Source organism: Vulpes vulpes, chromosome 15 (genome assembly GCF_048418805.1).
Source record: "Vulpes vulpes isolate BD-2025 chromosome 15, VulVul3, whole genome shotgun sequence".
NCBI classification, from domain to species: domain Eukaryota; kingdom Metazoa; phylum Chordata; class Mammalia; order Carnivora; family Canidae; genus Vulpes; species Vulpes vulpes.
The window spans coordinates 63,735,532-63,755,305 of NC_132794.1; the positions used below are offsets into that span (position 1 = coordinate 63,735,532).

General features: G+C 39.0%; 1 protein-coding gene across 16 annotated transcripts in view; it reads left to right on the top strand.

The window, feature by feature from the left end:
* RNF111 (ring finger protein 111) overlaps nucleotides 1-19,774 on the top strand; it is a 127,115-nt gene that overhangs the window by 31,750 nt on the left and 75,591 nt on the right. For 3 of the 16 annotated variants that reach the window (XM_026000275.2, XM_072738639.1, XM_072738640.1), the window contains exon 1: nucleotides 3,585-3,863. The exons of 4 other annotated variants lie outside the window; for them this stretch is intronic. The gene's annotated coding sequence lies outside the window, so the exon portion shown is untranslated. Of the gene's footprint in view, nucleotides 1-3,053; nucleotides 3,531-3,582; nucleotides 3,864-19,774 lie in introns of those variants that run through there. 9 more of the 16 variants (XM_026000506.2, XM_072738641.1, XM_026000365.2 and 6 more) reach the window with 9 other exon arrangements.

The window sequence follows — 19,774 nt, forward strand, 5'->3', positions numbered from 1 at the left end:
TCACAAGTTACTCCCTGTCATCTGTCATCAGCCCTGACCTCTCCTGAGCTCCAAACACGTATATCCAACAGCTTACTGAAATTTCCACTTTGGGTAAATGCTAGTCAAATCAAACTCGCCTAATAAAGAAGCAATCACCTCCTTTCAACCCCCTCCTTCGTCTTACCCCAACCAAAAGCGCCAAACCCAAAAAGTTGGGTTTTACAAGCGTGGGTCTTTTTCCTGAATGGCATTTCCACCCAACCACTTACCATAAATCTGGAAGCTTCTGAGATTCCTCTCCTTTACTCACTTTATCCAGTTAGGTATTTAATCTTCTTCTATCTGTCCTTTTTTTTTTAAGATTTATTTATTTATTCATAGAGACAGACACACACACGAGAGACAGAGACAGAGAGAGAGAGGGGGGCAGAGACAGGCAGAGGAAGAAGCAGGCTCCATGCAGGGAGCCCGACGTGGGACTCGATCCTGGGTCTCCAGGATCACACCTCAGGCTGCAGGCGGCGCTAAACCGCTGCACCACGGGGCTGCCCTGTCCCTTCTTTCTCATTCTCATTTCTACCAGTCTTACCTCTTTTTACCTGACATTCCAACTGGTCTTCATCTCTGTTTTTGCCCATTTCCAATCCACCCCCCCCCCCCACTCTGCTTATATAATGCTAATAGTCAATCTGATTGTTACTCCTCTCATTGAGTTCCCTTAGTGGCTTCTCATAGTTTTAAGTATAAAAGAGTTCAGACTCTTCATCCTAGCAAAAACAACCTTACTTGATCCATTTCTATCTACGTTTCTTCCCTCATTTCTTAATAGTTTCTTTGCATAACACATTCAGTAGATCCTACTAGAGAAGTTGCTTCATGCTGTTTCTGTACCATAGCATGTATTGATCTTTCTGCCTGGAATGTCCTATTTGCTTCATTTAACTGTCTTCGTTTATGTTGCAAAATTTAGTTTAAACATCACTTCCTAAAAAAAAATAAACATCACTTCCTTTTGGTTTGAGTTTGTTTGACTTGTGTTCTCAGAGCACTATTATGTCATCCTGTCCCTTCTACATTTGTTCTCCGGGTTTTGGAAAACACTGCAAGTCAGTCAGTGATTATGTAGTTGCTATGTGCCCAGAGTGTACAATGTCTACTTGATGCTGAAGATACTAAAGACTTGGACTGGTGCAGAGAATTGAGAGGAGTGGGTCCATTTTCAAAATTTGAGATATTACAAGGACAGAATTAGAAGGACTTGTTGATTGATTAGAGATATGGAGTGAGGAAGAGAGAATAGTCAAAGATGACCTTTGGGTTTCTAATTAGTTAACTTGGTCCTATTGAAAGAGACAGGAAAGACTGAAATGGATGGGGTGTAAATACAATATATATATATATATTTTTTCAACATGATGTGTTAGAGATGCTTGTGGAACATTAAAGGGGAAATGACACATCCAGCAAAATAGCCATATGGGTCTAGATCATTCAGCACTGTTCAATAGAAAGATAATGTAAACTACAAATAAAACTATAAAGTTTATAGCAATTATATTTTTAAAAGTAAAAAAACAGGTAAATTAACTTTAATAGTATATTTTATTTAACCCTGGCATTTCTCAACTATACTGTTAACATTTTTGGCTAGGGAATTCTTTGTTGTGGAGGGCTGTCCTGTGTAGTATAGGATGTTTAGCAACATCCCTGGCCTATTGTTAGTAGATGTCAGTAGCCATCCTTCCCCCCAAGTTGTGAACACCAAAAAATGTCTCCAGATATTCCTAAATAACCCAAAGTGGGGGCATAAAATTGTCCCTGCTTGAGAACCACCGATTTACCCCAATATATCCAAAATATCATTTCAACATGTAATGCATATTAAAAATTATTCAAATTTTTACAATTTTTAAATGTATTTTTGAATTGGATATATATTTACCATAGCACTTCTCAATTTGTACTAGCCACATTTCAAGTGCTTGAGAAAAAAGATTAGGTCTGGAAATACAGTTGTAGAAATACATGACTTTGAGAAGTCATGGGCTGATAGCAATTGAAATCATGGCAGTAGATAAGATAGTCCAGGAAGGACTATGATTTTATTTTATTTTATTTTTTCAGGAAGAATTTATTTTTTGAACAAGAAAATAGGAGGATTGAGGAAAATTCCTTCTCCGGTGATCCTCCAGTTTTCCTGCACAATCTGTGATCCTTTATTATAATTATTTTAAACTATTTTCTTCACAGAACAATATGGAGAGCATGAGTGAACAAAGAAGGCATATTGGGAAAGACAGGTTGATGACCAAAGAAGGGAATTAATGTTCATTGAACACTTAATTGGTAAATAATGTTCAAAGCATTCTATACACTGCCTCATTTCATCTCACAAGAACCCTCTGGGGTAAATAATGTCACCTCAGTTTGTCGATAAGGAAACCATTCTCCTTCTTGGTTTAAGATACCCTTTTATTTTTCTTTTTAAATGGAGGTGTAACTGACATTTTATTTTTGGGGGAAAGATAAAGACCTAATACATTAGACAGCTGTTCATTGGCATCGTCGGGATCTGAAAGGTCTGTTTGATTCAAAAGCCTACCCTGTCCTTGCCTACATCCTCCTAATGCACGTAATGGAGCATTTGCAATCTACTGATTTTCATAAAATAATTAAGAAGTCGCACGTGACTGTACAGTCGTTTCCCAGGGTATCTATTACCACTTTTGATGTGATTCTGGAAGCGAATTCACTTGAAGGGCAGGGTGCGACGGTCTTCATGTCATTAGCGCGTATGATGTGGGTATCGTTTTCTTGCCAAAGACCAGCAAGCCGGGAGGTTTTTGTTTACCTGTACCCTAAGTGCAATGCGGAATTCTGCGGTTAGCTGTACTTTTTAAGTCACGGAAACAAGACTAGCTAAGGAATGGTTTTTGCTTAAGCGTAGAACACAATAACCAAGGAAAATAAACTGATGAGCTCCACGAAACCTTTCGGCTTCGCTCTACAGACGAGATAAAACGAGCACAAAGGGGGAGGGCTGGGGCGGAGGGGGCGGGGCACCGGCAGGCCAGGGTCTGAGCAAGCGCAGAAACAGCTACGGATGGAGGCGTGAGCGCCGCGGCGCTCTCACTTTCCGAACTGTCGTAAAGCCCCCCGAGTGTCGCGCTCCCTCGGTAGAGGAGGGATTGGTTAGGCGGCGGCAGCGGCGGCGGCGGCAGGAGAACAGCGGCGGCGGCGACGGCGGCGGCGAGGTGTGGGTCTGCGCCGCACAGAAACGCCCGCGGCTTCGGGGAAGGAGTTCTTGCGGGGGTCAAATCGGGCATCCCGAGCCGAAGCCGGGTGCGCTGGGCCGAACCAGGCGCTGCCGCTCGTACGGTTTGGCGGCGGTGACAGACGCAGCTCTTGAGTGTAGGGGCCTGTTAGGCCGAGACCGCAGCCGCAGATCCCCGGTTCTCGACGCACCCTCTTCCCCTCTTCCGCCTCCTGTGTCCCTCCCTGGGCCAGTGATTTCCCGGACTCTGGGAAGAGGGTGGCTAATGATTAAGGTGAGGGGGGCCGGGGGGAGGGGATGGATGGGAAGCCGCGCGTGCGCGCGACGGGGGAGGGGCCGGCCCGGAGGGGAGAAAGAGGAAGGACTGCGGCCGCGGAAGGCTGGGGTCGGCGGCCGGCGGCTGCTGCCGGTTCCCTGGCGACTTGGGGTCTGCGGCTCCGCGGGAGGGTTGATTGTGTGTGCGCGGAGCGTCGGGCTGCAGACACACCCACACCCCGCCGTAAGGGAGTGGGTGAGGGGCTTTCTCGCCCTCTGGACTCTCCCTGGAGCCTAGGAGGGGGCTGAGGACGGAGGCGTGGGAGTGCGATCTGACAATGGAGTGATGGAGGTAACCCGCCCCCGGGGAGTCGGAGGGCGCTAAGTCGGCCCCGGCGGGTAGGGAGTTGCCTCCTCCCGGGCTCCAGGAAACGTCCGCCGAGCGGCGCGCAGACCGACGCGTCAGATTTCGGTGTGGAGTTGGTTTGTCGGTCATTAAAAAAAAAAAAGAAAAAGAAAAAAGGCAGCTCACTGATTTATTATTGTTCTTAGATAATTTGTCAGAGTCAGTGGCAAGGCTGTCGTGGCCACGATCTGCTCCGTACTGTAGAAATAGAGGTTTGCCAGCCATGGCTGTTAAATAGGTCGTAATAGGTCTTCACAGATACTTCTTAACGCGCATCTAAGTTTCAGTGCTAAACACACACACGCACACACACCAGGAAGTATAAGGTATTCATTTAATTTGTTAATGTTCGTAGTGTGAGGCGACTCCATTGTATTGTGCGCTTTCCTGTTTCTTGATTTATGTGGAGTATGAATTTAGAACACCCCGGAGTGAGAAGATGCCAGCTGGACGCAGACTTCATCTTCTAGTTCTTTCAGCTTTCGGACCTTGCTTAATCCAAACTTTATTTCACTTGGTATTTTTACGTTTAATTTTCTTGTTTTAGGGACCCCCTTCCCCCAAAAAGAACAGCCTGGGGAAAAGATAAGCTGAGGTTCCGTTTCCTTTTCCATCTGCGTGTGTGTGTGTGTGTGTGTGTGTGTGTCATTGCTTTCAAATGTTAGGATAGTGATTTCGTACATCGAAGTTCCATAATCCCTAGTTTTACTTAGTTCTGTTATGGTGAAGGTCTACACTATGACAGTTTGTTACTACTGTGATTTTATTTTAGCAAAAATTTTCACGTCAATATAAACTATGTTGCTTTTCATATGAAACAGTAGTCTTTTGAGCGCTCTGTGAGACAAAACGCGATGAGAAAGAAGCCTCTTATGCTGAAAAGAATCTAATTTTTTTTTTAAAGCCTTGAATTATTTTACTTTTGTTGGCCGCTTCTTGTCATTTAACCTCGGACGAAATAAGAGAGTAGCAATTTACACGTTTGGAGCAGAGGAGTAGTTAGCAGATATTTGTAAATAGTTATTTTCATTATAAAATTTAAAGTGGGTTTAAGAAAATCCATTGAATCAATCAAACTAATTAGATTTTTTACACATTTAATTATTTTGCCAAAGAGGGGTTTCTGTAACATGTTTTACTTAGAGTATAATTGTCTGCATCCTATTTTTGACCTTTTTCCCTCTGAGCTGAGACTTCCACTAGGAAGAAAAGACAGTGACAGTATTAAAAATGATAGTGATTAAAGCATGCTAGTAACTTTGATATTAACATTCTGTGGGTGGCATTATCTTATGGAAGGGAATGGGGCTGGAGATCAGAGCTCTGGATTTTAAGTCTGTTCCTTAGATCTGTGCCTTTATTGATAACCATCTTTAGTTTCAGATCTCTCTCAATTGCTAGATGAGAACTGTAGGATAGTTTTTTAGTCTTCTCTAGGTCCCAAATTTAATGGTTTGTATTTTTGGTTAGGTACTTTTGGTACTTATTGGTGTGTTCATCATGATCCAATTCCCAGAAAGAAGTGTTATATTGAGTGTAAATTCCTTCATGTTTATATTGGTGGTGGGGGTGGGGAGAGAACTATGATAAAGTCATGTTTGTTGCTTTAGATAACGCTTCTGTCCTATTATAGATATTATATATGACTAAATAGCTCTTATACTAAAAGGTGAAACTTCATTTTACTTCTGGTAATGCTCTTTAAATCATCCTAATAATTTTTTTCTGTCAGAAACCTATAATCGTTGGTCACAGTCCAGAATTGGCATTTGAATGTCTTACATCTCTGTTCTTTCTTGTATGCACCTCACCGATTGTTGGTAACAGCTGGCTCACATTTCTGCAGGTATTCAGTTCGTACCATTACATGTGGAGTGGGCTACAGATGTTTAAAAACAAATACTAAATTGAACTTACATTTTAAATGGAGGTACTGTGTTATTTAGTTATTACTTAATTACTCAGTATGTATGTATTGAATGTCTCATGTTCTCAGCATTGTTCTTGGTCTTTTTATTATTTTTTAAAATACTTTATTCACGAGAGACACACAGAGGCAAAGACGTAGGGAAAGGGAGAAGCCGGTTCCCCGTAGGGAGCCCGCTGTGGGACTGGATCCCAGGGTCCTGGGATCACGACCCCAGCTGAAGGCAGAGATGCTTAACCTTTGAGCCACCCAGGCGTCCCTTTTCGTGGTCTTCAGTGAGGAAGGTACTCTGTCTTCAGGGAGTGGACATTCTACTAAACATAAACAGAATAGTTTGGGGGGAGTGGTGAGTGCCATGAAGAAAATAGGACCATGTAATGATGAATAGAAGTTGAGCTCTACTTGGATTGAGTGAGTGGTTAGGGAGGGCCTAACTTCTTTTTAGAGGGGATAATTTGACTTGTGATCAGTGACTAGAAAGAGTTAGCCATACTGATAATCTGGAGGAATCTTGCAGACAATGGGAACAGCAAATGCATTAGATTGTGTTGGATTCTGGAGAATCTACAAGTGCAAACTGGTTTGTATATTAAGCTTTTTCATATTTGCTGATAGACAAGGTAAAAAAAAATTAAAAAATATTTTATGTATGGCAACCAAATGTAATGTGTTGATCTTGTTTAAATCCTCCAATCGATTGTAGAAAGTCATTTTTTTTTTTAGAAAGTCATTTTTGAAACACTTTGGGGGAAATCTGAATGAGAATGGATATTAGATGATATCAAGGAATTGTTAATTTTGTCCGGGGTGATAATGACATTATGTTTATGTAGGCATCCGTGGATGGTTCTTGCCTCTACTGATCTTTACTTTGATGGTTGCAGCATGCTTATTTTCAAATTCTTCCATCTCCTCTACCTTATCAGTAGGCCTTCTCTTGATGGAAGAATCATTCTTTTATCTAACTTATCAATATAGATTTATGTACTTCCTATATTTTAGTCAATGGGTTATAATCCATTACTACCTTTATTAATTTTAATGCTCAAATTGTCCCACATTTGTCCAGTGAGAGCCTCTCCACCCTGGCTCCTGTGTCTTTTTGACATACAGAAGTTTTGATGAGTATTTCCTCTCTTTCTGGCACATCAAGATGTTCACACTCATCTATATCATTCCTGTTTTAGTTGTGGAATCAGCTATTCTCTAAGGAGGCCTGGTTCCTTTTAGTGGGGAGTTCAGTTTGCTTTTGAGTTGTTTGTATATAGAAATAATCTCTTATTTCCTGGATCAGGACATCCTCTGAGAAACTTATATTTTGATAGTGGGTTTATATTTCTATGAAGATTTTATTTGTGAAGTAACTACATAAAATGTAGCAATTTCTTATATTTATCATGAACAACTATTTTATTCTCCTGTATTTTTCAAATAAGTTCTGATTTGATCTTAATTATGATCAAATGAAATAGAAAAAAATAAAATGTTCTACTTTGTGTTACATTGTGTATATCTAGAGGGTTTAACCACTTAACTGTTAAAAATGACTTAAGGTTTAATACTTAATTGTATTTAAGTCATCAGACATTCTGGTCTGAAGGAAATTGTTGCTTTTCAACTAGCTTTTTAAATGAAAATTTACATATATATATATTTTTAAAGATTCTATTCGTTTATTCATGAGAGACACAGAGAGAGAGAGGCAGAGACACAGGCAGAGGGAGAAGCAGGCTCCTCGCAGGGAGCCCAATGTGGGACTCGATCCCCAGACTTCCGGATCACGCCCTGAGCCAAAGGCAAACACTCAACCGCTGAGCCACCAAGGCGTCCCAAATGAAAATTTATATTATATTATAGAATAATATTTGATATATGAGTAGAACTCACAGGCACATTATTCCAGAAAGTTACTGTTACAACTTGACATGTTTCACAGCTATTCTCTTACTGGTGCAGCATGGGTATTTGCTTTATTTATTCCTTTTAAACCTAAATTGTAAGTATTTTTCTAGACAATATTTTGGTGTTTTTTTTTTTTTTTTTTTTAACAAGATCTGACCCAATTTGAAAATTTTTGCATGATTTGCTTTTCACCAGTCTGTTCTGGCATGCTTCTAATAACATCAGTCACCTGAATCAGTGATAGCCAGTGTGCATTTTCTGTAGTATTTTCCGCATGCTGTATGTACCCAGTTCAGTATTATTGCCACTGTAGTGATGGACACCAATTTTGGCTAACATGATGTAGTATTCTATTTCAGATTTCCTCAGAACTGGGCAGTTGTTCGCGAGGATAACCAGTTTTGCTTTGCCATGTCTGATCATTTCAGAGCCTGCTTGTATCCCAGCATGTACTTTACGCTTTTCATAATGAGTTGGAGCCTAGGGTTGATCGACTCCAGAGACTTTTTCATCTTCTTTGAGGCCACCATCTTCCTGCCTTAGATGGCCCCAACCAAAGCAGACACCAAGATCCCAGACAGTATTTTGAATGTTTTTTAACCAGTTAAGTTTTGAAACAATTAATATGTGTATGTGGTTTTAAAAGTCAATTCCACAAAGGTTTATAATGGAAAACACAGTCTGTACTACTCCTCTAATCCCCTAATTCCAATTCCTAAGTGGAGACACTCTCAGCTCATAAAAAAATATTTTTCTGCTATTTTCTAAGCAAACTTCTATATAGTTTGCTTACATGCCTACTTAGCTACTTTTCATGTCTGTTTTTTTTAATATTTAATTTTTTAAAAAATATTTATTTATTCATGAGAGACACATACAGAGAGAGAGGCAGAGACACAGGGAGAGGGAGAAGCAGGCTCCATAAAGGTAGCCTGACATGGGACTCGATCCTGGGTCTCCAGGATCACACCCCAAAGGCGGCACTAAACTGCTAAGCCACTGGGGCTGCCCTTAATATTTAATTTTTAAAGATAAAGGCAATACAAATGGTACCAAATTCACAAGGTACGAAGAGTGTCCAGGGAAAAAATTAGTGTTCTTGCAATCCCTGTCTTCTTACTGCCAAGTTCTTTTCCTTAGAAACATATATTCTCTTAGTATTTCATATGTATCCAGAGCAGCAGTTCTCAGAGTGTGGTCTTTGGGCTCTTTTTTTTTTTTTTTTTTTTTAATTTTATTTATTTATGAGAGAGAGAGAGAGAGGCAGAGACACAGGCAGAGGGAGAAGCAGGCTTCCTGCAAGGAGCCTGATATGGGACTCGATACTGGATCCCGCGATCACGCCCTGAGCCGAAGTCAGTCAATCGCTGAGCCACACAGGTGTCCCCTGGTCTCTGGGCTCTTGAGAGGGTCTTCAAGTGTTTCAGCAGGTCAGCGGGTTGAAACAATTTAATAGTAATACTAAATTCTTTTTCACTGCTTAATGGTGTTGACCTTTGCATTGATAAACAGTGATGGGCAAAACCGCTGACTCTGCAGTACATATTAGGAGAGTGGCTAAAACTGTACTAATAGGCCTTGTATTTTTCATTACTGCACGTTTACAAAACCAATTTCATTTAAGAAAGTACTTTATAGAGCAGTAAAGTCTGTTACATCCCAAATTTGCTTGTCTTGAAGAAAAATACTTGTGTGATTGAGTTGCAGGCTGAACTAGCAAACTTAGGTGCTTTTTTTTTATGGAACCTTTTTTTTTTTACTTGAGAGAATGACAAACTATAGTAACTTAAACTTGGGTATTTGTGAGTATTTTCTCAAACATAAATGAAGTGACCCTGTCACTTTAGGGAAAACAACTGACAGAAATTATTGCCAAGATAAAATGAAGGCTTTCAAGCAAAAATTAGAATTTTGGAAAACATATCCACTGTGAGCTTGGCAGCTTCACAGGGCCTTTTTGATGAAATTTATGGGGATATTAATAAATGTGATTTTTGGGGGGCTATTGTATAATGAAATGTGTCTATGTTTGGAAGATATGTGTAACGTCGTGGACCCAGCTTTTTTCATATGGTATGATGTTTCATAGATACGGTATCAGATTCAACATTGCAAATATCCTTTACAAAATTACATTTATTAAATTTGGGGTTAATATCAAAGATAACACACCTGAATAAATTATTAAAAACACTCCTTTTTTTTTTTTTTTTTTTTTTAAGGATTTTATTTATTAGAGAGCATGAGCAGGGAGAGGGAGAAGCAGACTCCCTCCTGAGCATGGAGCCTGGACATATGGCTCAGTCCCAGGACCGAGATCATGACCTGAGCTGAAGGCAGACGCTCAATTGACTGAGCCACCCAGATGCCCCTGCACTCCTCTTTTTTAACTATGTATTTGGGTGCAGCTGGATTTCTTATTAGATTGAATATAGAAGCAGATTCAAGAATCCAGGTTTCATGCCCCCGTGTCCCTGGTGTGGGGCGGGGCTGGTGAGAACCCCTTGAAAGAATCCAGGTTTTGGATACCTGCATGGCTCAGTGGTTAAGTATCGGCCTTCGGCTCAGGACATGATCCTGGAGTTCACGGATCAGGATCAAGTCTCGCATCGGGCTCCTCACAGGGAGCCTGCGTCTCCCTCTGCATATGTCTTTGCTTCTCTTTCTCTCTGTATCTCATGAGTAAATAAATAAAATCATAGAAAAAGAAAAAGAACCCAGGTTTCTTCTGTTAAGGTAGACATTAAAGAGATTAGCAAACATGTTATAGTGCCATTTTTATTAACTATTTTGAAAATATATTCATAAGTGTTACTTAATATTAGCATGTAATAGGTTTACTGTTGCTATTTTTAAATAATAAATTTTTAAGCTTTTGTCAATTTTATTTTCTAATAATAAATATAGCTTACATATTTAGAGCATTTTTAGGGTTCTCACTTATTTTTAAGAGAGTAAGGGGTTCACAAGTCAAAAAGTTTGAGAATTGCTGTGCCAGTTATCTTCTTTTTTTTATTTATTTATTTTTTATTTTTTTTATTTTTTTTTTTATTTATGATAGGAACACAGTGAGAGAGAGAGAGAGGCAGAGACACAGGCAGAGGGAGAAGCAGGCTCCATGCACCGGGAGCCTGATGTGGGATTCGATCCTGGATCTCCAGGATCGCGCCCTGGGCCAAAGGCAGGTGCCAAACCGCTGCGCCACCCAGGGATCCCTATCTTCTGAATTATCTTTTGACCTCTAATAGAAAAGGAGTCCACACTTCTTTTTTTATCCTTTCAAAATAGTTGTATCTCAATTTTAGATTTTTTTAAGTAATAATTCAGCATGTATTTATTGAGTACTAACTATAAATAAGTTCTAAGCTTTGGGGCACATGGTAATGATGAAAACAGACTAGGCTCTATTGGGAAAACAAGTAAATTTACAAATAGTGATTATGGAAATAACTGAGCTGGAAAAAAGAAGATGGGGGGTGGGTTAGCTATAAGGCGATTAAGGATGGTGTCAAGGACAAGCAAACATTTCAGCACAGACCAAAAGGAAGCAAATGAGAGATCCTTGTGGGTATCTGAGGGACAAGCATTCTGAGCAGATTAATAATACTTATTTTAGGAAAAGGAAAAGCCAAGAAGTTGTTGTGACTGAAATGAAGTGGGTGAGGAGAACAGTGATTTCTGAGGACAGAGGTAGCAAGGGCTTAGGCCCTTCAGTTTTAAGAAATATTCTTTTTTTAGTTTTCATGACTTCTTAGTCAATTTTTTTTTCCAGTTCTCCTTTTGGAGTTGTTAGATAAGATTTTGTTGGTGTCTCTTGCTGTTAGATCCTGTGTGTGTGTGTGTCTATTAAGAGGTTTTTTTTTTTTTTTTTTTTCATTTAGTGGGGATTGCAAGGAAATTTGAGATAAAATAATTTGTGTAATTTACCATGTTTAAATAAAATATGAATAGCTGCTTTTGATAAATACCAGGAGCAAGTTACATTATTGATACGGAAATGGGCACTCTTCCCAACTTTTAGTGGTAAAATCATGTTGTTTTTATTATTATTTTCAAAGATTTTATTATTTGCCAGAGAGAGAAGGAGAGAGAGAGCCAGAGAGCACAAGCAGGGGGAACAGCAGAGGGAGAGGGAGAAGCAGACTCCCTGCTAAGCAGGGAGCTGGATATGGGGCTTGATTCCCAGGACCCCGGGACCCAAGCTGAAGGCAGATGCTTCACTGACTGAGCCACCCAGGCGCCTGTGTTTATTTTTAAAATATTCTCTTTTTTTGAGAGAGAGAGAGTGCATGGAAGCCTTGGAGAGAAGTAGTGGGGGGTAGAGGGAAAGGGAGAGAGAGAATCCTAAGCAGGCTCCATGCCCAGTGTGGAGCCTGATACAGAGCTTGATCTCATGACCCTGAGATCATGACCTGAGCTGAAATCAAGGATTGGGCATTTAACTGACTGAGCCACCCAGGTGCCCCAAAATCATGTTTAAATATGTGAAAAAAAATACATGTAAATAGATTTTTTAAGTAGATTTGCTTTATAAAGTAAATTTAACAGGGGGATCCCTGGGTGGCTTAGCAGTTTGGTGCCTGCCTTTGGCCGGGGGCGTGATCCTGGAGTCCCAGACTTGAGTCCCACATCGGGCTCTCTGCATGGAACCTGCTTCTCTCTCTGCCTGTGTCTCTGCCTCTCTCTCTCTCTCTGTCTCTCGTGAATAGATGAATAAAATCCTTAAAAAGAAAAAGTAAATTTTTTTTAAATAAGTTTTTTTTTTTTAATTTATTTATTCAGAGAGAGAGACTGAGAGGCAGAGACACAGGCAGAGGGAGAAGCGGGCTCCATGCAGGGAGCCTGACGCGGGACTCGATCCTGGGTCTCCAGGATCAGACCCCGGGCTGCAGGTGGCGCTAAACCGCTGCGCCACCGGGGGTGCCCAGAAAAAGTAAATTTTAACAGTTGTGTCCTTTAATATGAAGTAGTCATTAAGTGAGGAGAATCATTGATGCAACATTTTTATTACAGAACATCCACAGAATGATTATTATCATGGATTAGATTATATATTTTTTTGAAATCACATTTTTTAAAAGAATTCTAGTGTGAGATAAAACTGGGCCATTTTATGGAATATTATGCAGTTGTAAAAAAAAGAATGAGAACCTGCCACTTGTAACAACATGGATGGGTCTAGAGGATATTGTGGTAAGTGAATTAAGTGAAAGACAAATACTATATGGTTTCTTTTCTTTTCTTTTCTTTTCTTTTCTTTTCCTTTCTTTTCCTTTCTTTTCCTTTCTTTTCCTTTCTTTTCCTTTCTTTCTTTCTTTCTTTCTTTCTTTCTTTCTTTCTTTCTTTCTTTCTTTTCTTTCTTTTCTTTCTTTCATTTTATTTATTCATGAGAGAGAGGCAGAGACCCAGGCAGAGGGAAAAGCAGGCTTCCTGCAAGGAGCCCGATGTGAGACTCAATCCCGGATCCCAGGATCACGCCCTGAGCCAAAGGCAGATGCTTAACCGCTGAGCCACCTAGGCGTCCCTACCATATGATTTCACTTATATGTGGAATCAAAAAACCAAAACAAATGTATAAACAAAAAGCAGAATGAGACCTGTAAATAAAGAGAACAAATTGATGGTTGCCAGAGGGGAGGGGAGGGACAAAATGAGTGAAGGGTAGTGGGAGACAAAGGCTTCCAGGTATGGAATGAATAAGTCACAGGAATAAAGGATGCAGCATAGGGAACCTAATGATACTATAATAGCCTTGTATGGTGGCAGATGGTAGCTGTGGTGAGCATAGCATAACATATAGATTAAATCACTATGTTGTATACCTGAAAGTAATGTTACATTGTGTCAGCTATATTTGAATTTAAAAGGTTTTTTTTTCTTTTAAATATTTTATTTATTTATTTTAAAGATTTATTTATTCATTAGAGAGACACACAGAGAGGGGCAGAGACACAGGGAGAGGGAGAAGCAGGTTCCTCACAGGGAGCCCGATGCAACACTTGATCCTAGACCCCAGGATCACAACTTGAGCCAAACGCAGATGCTCAACCACTGAGCCACGGAGGTGTCCCAAAGATTTTATTTGACAGAGCAAGCACAAGCACGGGGAGCAGCAGAGGGAGAAGCAGGCTCCCTTCTGAGCAGGGAGCCTGATATGGGGCTCTATTGCAGAACCCTGAGATCATGACCTGAGTTGAAGGCAGTTAGTTGCTTAACTGACTGAGCCACCCAGATGCCCCCTCAAAAAGTTTTTAATTTTCAAAAAAATGAAAAGGAGGAATAAGTCAAATAGACTCCTTTACCTATGTACATCTGGGAGAATACAGAGAATTTTGGTTGTTTAAAAAAAGATCTTTTTTCTTTTTTGAGATTTTATTTACTTATTTTTTGAGAGAGAGCATGAATAGGGTCAGATAGAAGAAATTGTGGTTGTTACATAATAATCTTATATGAAAATAATGTCATGGGAACTGAAGTTGTGAGTGAACATATGAAAGCCCACATAATTACACATTTATTTTAAAAATGAGACCAAAACCAGCAGCTTAAATAAGAATTAAGATCCAGATGTTTGTGTCAGACCTTAGGCAAGTTGCCTAACTTCTATAATTCTTAGTTTCTTGGAGATGATAGCATTTAGTGAGGATAAAATGAAATAAAAACATGACACATAGTGCCTTCCAGGCCTACTTGATCTGGCCCTTGACCACTTCTGATCCCTTTGTGTGCCATCTCCCTTTCCTCCCATTCTGCTTTCTGTTGTTTGCACTTGTTAGGCCTCTTCCTGCCACACAGTCTTTCTTTACTGTTTCCTCTGCTAGAAATGCTCTTCCTTTAGCACTGTGTGGTGTGGCTGACTGGTGGCTTGTTCTGCCTCATGATTCAGGTCATTAGCTTCTTAGAAGCCTTTTGATGATCAAATTTTACTATTTTATTTCTTTAATAGCACAGATTTTTCTCTAAAATTATCTCCATTGTTTGTCTACTTGTACCTTGTTTGTTCTCATTTGCATGTAATTTTCATGAGAGCAAAGACTCAGTATCCTGTTTAGGACTGATCCCAGTACCTCCAACAGTGCCCACGTTATGATAGGCTTTCAAAAAATATTTGTTGAAAAAAAAAAAGAAAACTTGTTGAATGAAAACAGTAACTGCATAAATGGTAGCTAATGTATTGCCAGTGATACTGTATCTTCTAAACTATTAATAACCTACTGTGAAATTAATTTCTGTTACCTGGGTGACATTTCCAGATTCTGAGCTGATCCCACATGCTTGGAATGGAAAAAAAAAAATGGATAACCTAACTTGTATTTATCCTGTTTGCTATCATGGAGTTATTGTTCTTAGACTCTTGGATTTACCCATTCTCTTTCCATGTGAATGAACAGTTTTCCTCACAGATAGCAGTTCTGAACGGCAGTTCTAAGGCCTGGACTTAATTTCAGTCATTTTCCTTTATCTTGAACAGGCTTCAATTTAAAATATTTTTTCTTTTCTCTCCTGTCATTTTTTTAAAAAGATTTTATTTATTTATTCATGAGAAACACAGAGAGAGGGGCAGAGACATAGGCAGAGGGAGAAGCAGGTTTCCTGTGGGGAGCCTGATGTGGGACTCCATCCCAGGACCCCAGGATCACACCCTGAGCTGAAGACAGACTCCCAACCATTGAGCCACTCAGGCATATCATCTCCTGTCATTTCTATTAATCCTTTTACCTCTTTTTCTGATTATTCCCCAACAGGAAGAACTGTTCAGTATATGTATATTGAAACCAAAATTCTAAAGATTGCCCAGAAAGTATATAAGTAAATGTGTGTAGGCTAGATTTACATGTATGGGAATCCACATTAGGGTTAAGATTACTGTATTTATCCAGAATATGAAATTCTTTGGGATAGACTAGCATCTTAACTATTTTCTTAATTAGCACCTTGAGCAGTCATTAGTAGCAAAAAAAAACCCCAAAAGGTTTGTTGAATAAAGTAGCTAACATTAGCATAGAGGATAATAAATCCTTGGTTTCTCTAGACCTGTATCCTCAATTATTTAATAGCTTACTATTTTTGTTTCTTGCTACAAGGATTTTCACTTTGCAGTCAGAATACGCAGATCCAACGAAGACAAAATGTCATTTAGTCAAAATAACCTCGGAAATCCCTAAAGTTGCCCATAAAATATAAAATATAGACATACAGTCTCTCAAAGTTCAGCATATCCTGTTTTTCATTTAGTATTGGAACGAATCACGTTTCATTGTCAAACACCAGATGAAGTAGTAGGCTGTGTTTATGGTCTGTGTTGTGGGAAAAATAAATGGTTCTAAACATTAGAATCTGACAGCACAGCAAGATGTTCATATCATGAGCAGTGGCACATGGGAAGTGAGACCAACTAGAGAATAGTAAACTTTTATCTTTCTGTGTTCATTCTGGGTATATAATAATAATAATAATAATTATTATTATTATTTTTAAAGATTTTATTTATTCATGAAAGAAAGAGAGAGGAAGAGACACAGAAAGAGGGAGAGGCAGACTCCATGCAGGGAGCCTGATGTGGGACTCAATCCCGGGACTCCAGGATCACACCCTGGGGCGAAGGCAGGCGCTAAACCGCTGAGCCACCAGGCGTCCCTCATTCTGGGTATATAATTATTGAGCAGAATTGCAAGCATAATCTACATAGTTTAGATTATTTTTTTTGTCTTCACATTGTTGAATTCACGTTATGGGTGTGCTCTTTACCCAGAGGTATTTTCCCTAATTCAGTAAGCCTTTACCTTCAGTCATTAAGTGTTAGTAACTCTACCTGTTTTTTCTCATATGACTCTTGTTGTTTAGAACATATTCTTTAATTAATATTCTCCAGGTTACATATTTTGACCAAAATCACATAGGAAGAAGCAAAAACAGCTTTTATTTGAATAAACTTGTAGTTCATCCAAGGAGAGATTGTTTCCTTGGGCAGTTTTGTTCACCACATTAGATCCTGCATTCTCAGGGCAGCTGCCATCTTTCCTATCCAATTTTTTGTTTCATTTGTATGTATTTTGTTATTCCACCCTTTGCGTGCTTCAACAATTCAGAACTTTGATCTTCAAGAAGAATTTGAGGTTCATTCAAATAAGATAGACTAGCTTGAGGTAGTGTGCCTAAGAGAAGTGAAGTTCTACCCTTTTCCTGCCCCATCACACCACCACCACCCCTCCCCCACCAAAGAAAAAGAAAAGAAAGGAAACAGAGGGGAGGCTTGTGTACTTTTTATTGCCAGGATGATTTCTAAAAGCTAGTTGACTCTTAAACTTTAAAAACAAAGCCAGCATGTGCATACACTATTTTCTTTAAAATTTACAATAATCCTTTAAGGTAAATGTTTCCATTTTTTCAGATGAGGAGATTTAGACATAGAATTGTTAGTAACTTTCTAGAGACTCACAGCAGTAATGGACTTCAAGGGATGTCTGTATGTTTTGAGTCACCTGAGAAAGGAATTCCAAAATTCAGGGGCTTAATTAGAATATCTGTATTGGAAGAGACAGTAAGGTATATTCTTATCTCCAGTGGGCATTGCTTTTGCCAGAAGAGAGAGAAGGATGGTGATATTTTATTTAGATAGTGTGATTGGGGGCACTTAATTTCTCTGTGTAATTCAGATGTTCTATAGGGAATATATTTTAAAAATCAATTTAATTGAGCTATAGTTTATATACAACATAAGGCACATTTTTACTGTACAGTTCAGTCCCCAGTCAGGACATAAAAAATTCCATCACCCTAGAAAGTTTTTTTCTTGCTCCTTTGTTGTCATTTGCCCCTGTGTCTTGCTATAGGCAACCACTGATCTGATTTTTGACGTGGTTTAGTTTGTTCTAGAACTTCATATAAACACAGCCATATAGTATTTTTTATGTTTGGCTCCTTTTTCTCATCACATTTTCCCTCTAGCATTTTATTGTGAAAATTTTCAAACGTGAAAGTTGAAAGAATTCAGTGAAAACACCCATTTCACCATCACCTACAATCTACAATTAACAATTTGCTGTTTTTGTTTTATCCCTGTCCATCTATTCATTTCTCTGACCATCCTTGGTCAAGCTTACTGGTGGTTTGTTTGCCTTGTGTTTTAAAATAAGTTGCAGGTATCAGTACATCTTTTCCCAGACAAATTCTGCTTCTGTATCATTAACTAGAGTTGAATATTTGCTTACAGTTCTTTGTTTTTACTTTTTTTTCTTTTGCGTGAGTGCTCAAGCTCAAGGGGCAGGGGAGAGGGGGGAGGGGGCATGGGGCAGAGAGAGAGGGAAAGAGAGAATCCTAAGCATGGAGCCTGAGCTGAGGTGGTATTCAGTCTCATCACCAAGATCACCACCTGAGCCAAAATCAGGAGTTGGATACTTAACTGACTGAGCCACCCAGGTGCCCCTGCAGTCCTTTGTTTTTAAAGTAAAATGTACATATAATGAAATGCACGGATCTTAAGCATACCATTTGTTAAGTTTTGCCAAATGAATGTTTGTGTAACCCAAACCCTTATGAAGAACTAGAACGTTACAACACTTGAGAAAGTTCACTCCTATACCTATTCAGTCGTTTCTCCTGTCCTTTGATCTTTTGCAGAATGCAACTAGTTTTAATTTGTTTTCACCTTAGATTGTTTGCCTATTCTAAAACTTCCTATATACGGAATCATATACTTTGTATCTGATTCCCCCCCCCTCCCCCCCAGCAGAATGTATTTGAAATTTACCCATAATGTTACTTGTATCAGTAGTTCCTTCTTTGTTGTTGCTGTTACTGTTAGGTATCCTACTGTGTTTATATATTGTAATTTTTAAATGTATCATAATTTGATTATTCACTTTTTAGAGACTTTTATTTTTAATTGTTGTTTATTATGAGTCAAGCTATGAGCATTCACATGCACATTTTTTGTACACCTGTGTTTTCAAACCTAGGTGTGAAATTACTTGATCTGAGGTTAGATGTATGTGTGATTTTATTAGAGGCTACCAAATAGCTGTGTATGGAGTTCCACTTGCACCACATCCTTGTTAACATTTGGTGATTTTGGTCTAAAACTTTTAGGCTTTTACTGGGCATGCACTTGTATCTCATTGTGGTTTTAGTTTGCATTTCCCTGGTGAGTAAAGATACCAAGCATTTTTTCATGTACTCATTGGCTATGTGTATGTTTTGAGAAATGTTAAAAATCATTTGCCTATTTTTTGGGTGGGGTTGTCTTATTAAGATGGAAGAGTTATTGCATATATTCTTGATTTAACATATATGTATATGTATATATACATACAGATTACACATAATGCAAGTTTTGTTTGTTTTTTGTTTTAGGGTTTTTATTTTTTGTAGTTAGCTTGCTACTTTGCCTTTTTTGTTTTCTTAGTGGTATCTGTGAAGAGTAGATTTTAATTTTGATAAAGTCTAGTTTATCAATTTGTAAAAAATGGGTAGTGCTAGGGCCGTCTAGCTTGGCTCAGTTGGTGAGCATGTGACTCTTGATCTTGGGGTTGTGAGTTCAAGCCTCACATTGGGTGTAGAGATTACCTAAAAATAAAATCTCAAAAACAACAACAGCAACAAAAGAGGGTACCTGGCTTGACTCATTTGGAAGAGCATGTGACTCTTGGTCTTGGGGTCATGAGTTTAAGCCCCATATTGGTTATAGAGATTACTTAAATAAATAAAATAAATAGATAGTACTATTGTGTTTTATGAGACCTTTGCCTGTGATATGATTACATATAGTTTCTGCTATGTTTCTTTTAAAAATTTAAGGTTTAGCTTTTAGATCAAAGTCTCTGATTCATTTTGAATTAATTTTTTTTCTGGTGTGTAGAGGTTAAATTTTTCCCACATGGTTGACCAGTTGTGCCACCACCATTTGTTGAAAACATTATTCCGTTCCTATTATCTTGGCACTCTTATTGAAAATTACTCAATGATATGTATGATCTATTTCTGGACTCTCTATCCTTATGCCAGTAGCACCCTGTTTTATTACAGTTGC